The sequence below is a fragment of the Alosa sapidissima genome, chromosome 1 (assembly GCF_018492685.1).
Source record: "Alosa sapidissima isolate fAloSap1 chromosome 1, fAloSap1.pri, whole genome shotgun sequence".
Taxonomy (NCBI): Eukaryota; Metazoa; Chordata; class Actinopteri; order Clupeiformes; family Clupeidae; genus Alosa; species Alosa sapidissima.
Genome location: NC_055957.1, coordinates 40,336,461 through 40,345,067, shown reverse-complemented (window position 1 = coordinate 40,345,067; position 8,607 = coordinate 40,336,461). Strand labels below are relative to the sequence as shown.

Sequence of the window (8,607 nt, the reverse complement as noted above, 5' to 3'; positions counted from 1 at the left end):
ACAAGATCTGTATTAAGCATAACTGCACATTTGTTAAGTCTTTATTGAACAATATCATAAGGTATTCAATAAGTAATTTGTTCTTAGTAAATTGATAATAAGCAACAAGTTGGTGTTGATCTAAGGTTACTGGTATATAGGATCATAATGGAGAGTTTATAGACTGTTTTGATGTGGTGTCAAAACCACCTCTCCTCTGTGTTGTTACACATATCCACAAGTTAACACACTGATCAGCAAGCTCCAGATGGTCTTGAATGAGTTTCTCCAATGGTCTAGATATTAGCAATTCGTTTAAAAAGCACATAGTTTATACAATAATACAGTTTTATACAAGTTTATGTTTCGTTATATGACATGGTAGAGCATATAAATGAAACATGACAAGAAATATAAGTATGAATGTTTTTTATTGGAAGAAACATGGAAACAGTGTCTTTAATGATGTGACAGACAACTAGAAATGCAGAGTTAGGCCTGCTGTTGAGTGAGAGGTTGGCTTCCATCCCTGGCAGCATGCAGGTCCTGTTACTTGCCTCCTCCAGCAGCAGGAGCAGCGTTATTGTTATTGTTGTTATTTATCAACTGTGCCAGCAGCAGGGACAGTATGGACTGCAGGCTCTGGTCCTGGTTTTGCCCGAAGTTGGGATTGAACTGAAAGGGGTTGAAGCCAAAGCCGTTGTTCTAAAAATATAAGAAACACTCATCATTACATCTCAAATGGACTATTGCAACTTCCCTACTGACTGAAACCCAAGGAAGTCACATAACAGCATAACTGACCTTCTCTCATTGCCTGTTTAACTGGTGCTATTCAACCAGACATTGATTCTAATTTTTTGGCACTGAGATCTTCATTGAAAAACATAACCTGTCTGAGACCATGGATCTTAGACCTATTAGAAATATTCTGAATTTTGAGAGTTGTTTTGGTGTGACAGAGGGTGGAAACGAACCTCTTCACTGGACGAGCGCTTCTCTCGGGCAAGCTCATCGCCATTCTGGACAAAAACACATGAACATACACTTTAGCTTTTTCATAAGTTCAGCATGATCAATTCACCAGTTTTATGGTTTCACTAGTTACTTACAGGAGCTGCAAAGGAGAGGCCAAGGAGGCCAAGGAGGCACACAGCTATGATGGCTACTTTCATGTTTTCTTCTGATGCCTGTATCAAATGTACAATATAGTTTTATCCACACAAAAACAGCAAAGCACATAAGTGAAAACTTTCCAGTATGAATCAATAAAGTGTATAAAACTTACCTGGAAATACAATTCAGAGAAGCAGAATCAGCTCACACTGAGAAACTGGTTTAGTAAAAAGTTTCACCAAGGGGTCTTTTTAAAGGTAATGTCTGTCTCCATGTAGCCAATCACATTGAAGAACTAGTCCTAGAATAATAACACTCTAATTATTAACAAATGAGGAAAATGTTGAAATTGCAGGTTTAGAGGATTTGACCTTGATTTATGAAACTGTTTACCACATTTACATCACTAGTGCAGAGCCCGTTCAAACATGTTAAGGCTATGTGTGTTCAGCCTAATTGAATCCCTTGATGATGAAGATGTAAGGGTGGCACAAGACACACCTCAGGAAGAATTGTGTTTTGCCAAGGAAAGGTTTAAACGTGTCTTAAACATTAGGACAGAATGGTGAAGCAGTGATAAAGTGGTATTGTGAGAAACTATGATTAATCTGAGTTCATAAAATTAAGAAATTGACCTCAAATAGGGGGTGTGGCCATATCAGAGGCATCAGAGAGGGCATCACTTATCCCAGGTTACAGAGGCATCATATACATTAAAGGAACCGTATGTAAGAAAGGTATTTCAATTAATCATAAAATGGCCCTGATATGTCCCTAGACATTAAGAAATCATGTTCATTTCAAATACTTATATCACTGACAACAGTAGTCCGGCCAGGATATTGTCATTTAAAAAGTGCAGCCCTCAACTGATGTTGTTGTTGTGTTTTGTCATGTCATGTTGTGTTTTAGCCTGATGCGCATCCGTCTCCCTATCTACTAATCACAAAGTCAGTAGTGTTTCGTCATCCGGGTTGGCGACATAGAGTCAGGGGGGAGAGGAGGGGATACTCCGCTCCACAGTAATTTGAAAGTGATTGCAGTAGTCTACCAGTTTTGGCCACAATCTTACATATGGTTCCTTTAAATTTGCTGTTCTACAGCTGAAAATCCTGTATATCTCACATGTAGACCTTTAACATGATACCAAACATGAATAGATTATAATTTCTCTTTTGACAAATACAGTTAGAGTCCAGGTATTTCCTTGTGGTCTTGGAGGGCCCCAAGACTTTGGTTCGGCCCCCAGCAGGGTGACGAGAACTGAAGCTGTCTGGCAACTGAAAACAGTGACTTTTCAGTTGAAATGCAGGTACAAACATGGGATATCTTTCCATTGAGTTACTTATGCAAATCCCAGCCTTACAGAGAAGACAAACCATTTTGTGGCATGATACATCATCATATGAAATTTGCAACGATGTGACTTTGCAAAAACAGTCTATGGTAGCCTATAAGTGACATCACGCTCTGTTTGCCACTCGTTGTCTATAGCTGGTCATGTTTTCCATGTGTAGCATTCTGTAGCCGTCTTTCAATTCGGGACCAAGCTTGGGAGCTTGCAGTCGAAATTGCTGTTTGTTTAATCAAAGTCCAAAGTAGCCTGGGCTATTGAAGTGTCCGTTTATTACACAACATATTTGTAATTTGTATTTGTATGTGGCCTACTGGTTAGCACTTCAGACTTATAACCGGAGTGTTGCCGGTTCGGACCCCGACCAGTAGGAACGGCTGAAGTGCCCTTGAGCAAGGCACCTAACCCCTCACTGCTCCCCGAGCGCCGCTATTGTAGCAGGCAGCTCACTGCGCCGGGATTAGTGTGTGCTTCACCTCACTGTGTGCTGAGAGTGTTTCACTAATTCACGGATTGGGATAAATGCAGAGACCAAATTTCCCTCACGGGATCAAAAGAGTATATATACTTATACTTATATTTACGTCGTTTTGAATAGCCACTGCATACCTGTGTTGATGCAAAATCCACAAAATAATTTTACCGCATACAGAAGCAGTTTTTATTGTTGAGGTCAGACATGATAGTCATCCAAAGATCTTGCACTCGCTTGACTTTTTACCCATTTGCACTGATTCAGTTCTGCCAAAGCTCTGCTTTACCTTCTTTGGTGCAATGCTGTGTGAGAGGAGAGTGGCTACAGTAGCCTACAGCCGCAAAAGCCAATGTGTGCTTCTTTTACTGATATTTACGTAACGATATCTTTTGCATTTCTTAAACAAACAACGTTGGTACTGCATTCACTTGTGCTTGTAGCAAAACACCTGCTAAGTTTGACATCAGTCGGCTGAACCGTTAGATAGATATGCGAATAACACACAAACAAACACAGACACACACACACATGGACAGATGTTTCTGTCATTAATAGATAGATAGATACAGAGGTGTAAAAGTCCGGCTTCAGAAAGTAAAAGTCCTAGCATGTATTGGTTCTACCTGGGCACTTAACACTGGTGATTTCACTAATTTAGTTCATCTACCTGGCTAAAGAGTTGGGCCAATTACAATCAGCTGGCTTAGTGAATGGTTAGAGTAAATATGTGGCAGGATTTTTAATTTCTGAAGCTGGACTTTTACACTTTTGGAAAGATAGATAGATAGATAGATAGATAGATAGATAGTGTCAGGATCTGGCCTGGACTAGAGACTTTGTGCCACCCTGGTGGCCATTCTGTGTATTGTCCTCTGTATTTACCTGTCTGGTCATGTGTCTTGGTCTCCACCCTGTCCTTTGTCGGATCGTCTATCTGTTTTGTCTGATCAAAGTCCTGTATGTTCGTAAGTTTGTAGTTAAGTTTGTTAGTGAATAAAGTGTTTTTTTTTCAAAATTTCCGGCTGGAAGAGTCTTGCGCTTGAGTTCCTCTGCTGTTCCCTGCCAGATAGATAATAGATAGATATGCATGATGCATGTTTTACCTGATATTCCTGAGAGACACTTTATCAGTCTGCCTGTCAGTATATGGCCGATGAGTAACCGCACTCTAGCAAGAATTGTGCAAATGTAACAGTCATTCAAGATGTCAGCAGCACACTTAAAGGGCTTGCCAAATATACAAAAATAGATTTGTTTGCAATAGACATGACAATCCACCTTAAATAAGAATGGAATTGCCTTCATTTGTTGCTTTCTAAAATAAAATTGACAAATTTGAAGACACAATTGATAGGTAGATTGATAGATCCACGTCAGATACATACATGGTAACACTTTCCCTTTAGTTTAGGGAATACATGTTAATCATTAATACATTACTAATATCTGTAACACAATCTGTATTAAGCATAATTGCACATTTATTAAGTCTTTTTTACATTATTTAAGTCTTTATATTCTAAGGTATTCAATAAGTAATTTGTTCTTGGTAAATTGTTAATAAGCAACAAGTTTATAGAGAGTTTATAGACTGTTTTGATGTAGTGTCAAAAACACCTCTGCTCTGTGTTGCACACATATCCACCAGTTAACACACTGATCAGCAAGCTCTAGATGGTCTTCAATGAGTTTCTCCAATGGTCTAGATATTAGCAATTACTGTAGTTTAAAAAGAACAAAAATGTGATGTTTTGTTATATAACATGGTAGAGCATATAAATGAAACATGACAAGAAATATAAGTATTAATGATCTTTATTAGAAGAAACATGGAAACAGTGTCTATAATGATGTGACAGACAACTAGAAATGCAGAGTTAGCCCTGCTGTTGAGTGAGAGGTTGGCTTCTATCCCTGGCAGCATGCAGGTCCTGTTACTTAGCCCCCACCAGCAGCAGCAGCAGCAGGAGCAGGGGTAATCAACCGTGCCAGCAGGAAGTACAGTAAGGGCTGCAGATTGTTCTGGTCTTGGAATGGCGGGAAGTATGGGTACGGATATGGATTAAAGCCAAAGCCCCCGTTGTTCTGAAAATATGAGAAACACTCATTATTACATCTCAACTGGACTATTGCAACTTCCCTACTGACTGAAACCCAAGGAAGTCATATACTGTAACAGTATAACTGACCTTCTCTCATTGCCTGTTTCACTGGTGTTGCTATTCAACCATACATTATTCTTATTTTAGCACTGAGATCTTCATTGAAAAGCATAACCTGTTTAAGACCATGGATCTTAGACCTATTAGAAATATTCTGAATTCTGAGAGTTGTTTTGGTGTGACAGAGGGTGGAAACAAACCTCTCCACTGGACGAGCGTTTCTCTCGGGCAAGCTCATCGCCATGCTGGACACAAACACATGAACATGCACTTTAGTCTTTTCATAAGTTCTGCATGGTCAATTCGCCAGTTTTATAGCTTCACTACTTACAGGAGCTGCAAAGGAGAGGCCAAGGAGGCCAAGAAGGCATACAGTTATGATGGCCACTTTCATCTTTTCTTTTGATGCCTGTATCAAAAGTACAATAGAGTTAAAAACAGCAAAGCACGGCCCCAGCTGTGGCGCAACTGGCTGGGGCACCTGCACCGTACGCCGGCAACCCAGGTTCAACTCCCGCCCTGTGGTCCTTTCCGGATCCCACCCCTGCTCTCTCTCCCATTTACTTGCTGTCACTCTCCACTGTCCTATAATTAAAGGCATAAAAAGCCCACCCCCCAACCAAAAAAAAATAAAATCAATAAATAATAAAAACAGCAAAGCACATATGTGAAAAATTAGACTGCAAATAGGGTATCAACAAAGTTTATTGAACTTACCTGGAGATACAATTCAGAGAAGCAGATTCAGCTCACACTGACAAACTGGTTTAGTAAAAAGTTTCACTAAGGGGTCTTTTTAAAGGACATTTATGTCTACATGTAGCCAATGGCGTTGAAGAACTAGAAAATAATCTTATTGTTGTTAACAAATGAGGAAAATGTTGAAATTGCAGATTTGGAGGATTTGACCATGATTTATGACACGGTTAACCACATTACATAATATGCATGATGCATGTTTTGCATGTTTCTCAGGGTCCTGAGAGACACTTTATCTGTCATCCTGTTACACTGTAAAAAAACGCACACAAACCAACTTGGGCAAACCTTGCCCATAAAAGAATAACAAACTGTTCCAGCAAATTACCGATGAGATTCACGTTTAGGAGAGTTTCAATTGCACGGGAGGGAGGGGGAGGAAGTTTTGTTCTTGTTTGTTTCTGTTTTGTTTGAATGTCAACAGAAGTGACGTTACCCAGCATTGCTTAGAGTGCCTTTAAGTCTTTATTGAACAATATATTCTAAGGTATTCAATAACTGATTTGTAGTGATGCTCCGATTGATCGGCCGATATTGGCTAAAAATAGAACCCCAAAAGCACCGATCAAAAAAGCCGATCATGTGATGTAAATTACTCGTGCAACTTTTTTTTCACCTGCTTGGGCGGCACACGGGCAAACAACAGCAGAGTGGAACTTGCCAGTGGAAACATGAGTTCTCCCGCCTGGAAGTTTTCAAAGTGGTCAAAGTGTCCGACAAAGACGTAAAATTAGCCATTTGCAATGTATGTCGTGCTGAAATCCCTCAAGGTGGAAGCCACCAACGGCATTTTAACACCACTAACATGATTATGGCGTCTTAGAACACGTCATATCGGGACACAGGCAGCTAGCGAATGGTGAGGTGATGTTTGCTGTAAGTAACAAAAAATGTTTTAGCCTAAAAAACGTATGACATTGCTTAGAGTACCTTTAATAAATGTGCAATTATGCTTAATTACCATGTGTTTTTAAACTAAAGTGTTACCGTGTATGTATGTATGTATGTATGTATGTACAGTATGTGATATGTGGATCTACCTACTGTATCTATGTATAAATTGTGTCTTCAAATGTATGAGTTGTATTTTATTACATGCAATTAAGCAACAAATGAAGGCAGTTTCATGTTTATTCATGGTGGATTGTTGTCGTGTCTATTTTTGAATATTTGGCAGGTCTTTCATACTGTAAGTGTGCTCACACCTTAAATGACTCAGAATGTTACATTTACACAATTCTTGCTAGAATGCAGTTACTCATCGGGCATATACTGACAGGCAGACAGAAAAAGTGTCATTCAGGACCCTGAGAAACATGCAAAACATGCATCATGCATTTGATGTAATGTGGTTAAGTTTCATAAATCATGGTCAAATCCTCCAAATTTCAACATTTTCCTCATTTGACAAACAAAAATAAGATTATTACTCTAGTTCTAGTTCTTTAATGTGATTGGTTACACGTAGACAGAAATGTCCTTTAAAAAGACCCCTTGGTGAAACTTTTTACTAAACCAGTTGGTCAGTGTGAGCTGAATCTGCTTCTCTGAATTGTATCTCCAGGTAGTTCAATACACTTTGTTGATACACTATTTGCAGTCTAAGTTTTCACATATGTGCTTTGCTGTTTTTAACTCTATTGTACTTTTCATACAGGCATCAAAAGAAAAGATGAAAGTAGCCATCATAGCTGTATGCCTCCTTGGCCTCTCCTTTGCAGCTCCTGTAAGTAACTAGTGAAGCTATAAAACTGGTGAATTGACCATGCAGAACTTATGAAAAGACTAAAGTGCATGTTCATGTGTTTGTGTCCAGCATGGCGATGAGCTTGCCCGAGAGAAACGCTCGTCCAGTGGAGAGGTTTGTTTTCACCATCCGTCACGCCAAAACAACTAAACATTCAGGACATTTCTAATAGGTCTAAGATCCATGGTCTCAGACAGGTTATGCTTTTCAATGAAGATCTCAGTGCTAAAATAAGAATCAATGTCTGGTTGAATAGCAACACCAGTGAATGAGAGAAGATCAGTTATGCTGTTATGTGACTTCCTTGGGTTTCAGTCAGTAGGGAAGTTGCAATAGTCCATTTGAGATGTAATGATGAGTGTTTCTCATATTTTCAGAACAACGGGGGCTTTGGCTTTAATCCATATCCGTACCCCTACTTCCCGCCATTCCAAGACCAGAACAATCTGCAGCCCTTACTGTACTTCCTGCTGGCACGGTTGATTACCCCTGCTCCTGCTGCTGCTGCTGCTGGTGGGGGCTAAGTAACAGGACCTGCATGCTGCCAGGGATAGAAGCCAACCTCTCACTCAACAGCAGGGCTAACTCTGCATTTCTAGTTGTCTGTCACATCATTAAAGACACTGTTTCCATGTTTCTTATAATAAAGACCATTAATACTTATAGTTCTTGTCATGTTTCATTTATATGCTCTACCATGCCATATAACAAAACATAAACTTTTCGTCCTTTTTAAATTAAGTATACTAATTATATAAGAACTAGATGTACCGCATAGCGGTACAAAATATGACCGCCGCTCAGTCCTGTACATCCGTTCCGCGAAAAGAAATCACACTTCAATTTGTCTCCATATTTTACTCCATCCCCCACTCTTGAAACTTTTGTGTATGCTTGTTTGGCATGCCTGAGTGTGTGTGTGCGGCTGCACAGAAAGTACCCTACTGGTGCTGAAAAGGTGAATAGATTGTAGAATAGCCAAAGAAGATGTAGAATTGTTATAAAACCTTTAAAA

At 39.5% G+C, this 8,607-nt stretch overlaps 1 long non-coding RNA gene across 1 annotated transcript; it reads right to left on the bottom strand.

Annotated features, from left to right (window-relative positions):
- Positions 1–4,973: 4,973 nt before the first annotated feature.
- On the bottom strand, positions 4,974–5,459 carry LOC121720770. The gene is made up of 3 exons (XR_006034621.1): positions 5,418–5,459; positions 5,287–5,331; positions 4,974–5,009 (listed from the first exon to the last, which is right to left on the bottom strand). It is a non-coding gene; the product is annotated as an uncharacterized LOC121720770 (long non-coding RNA).
- Positions 5,460–8,607: the final 3,148 nt, after the last annotated feature.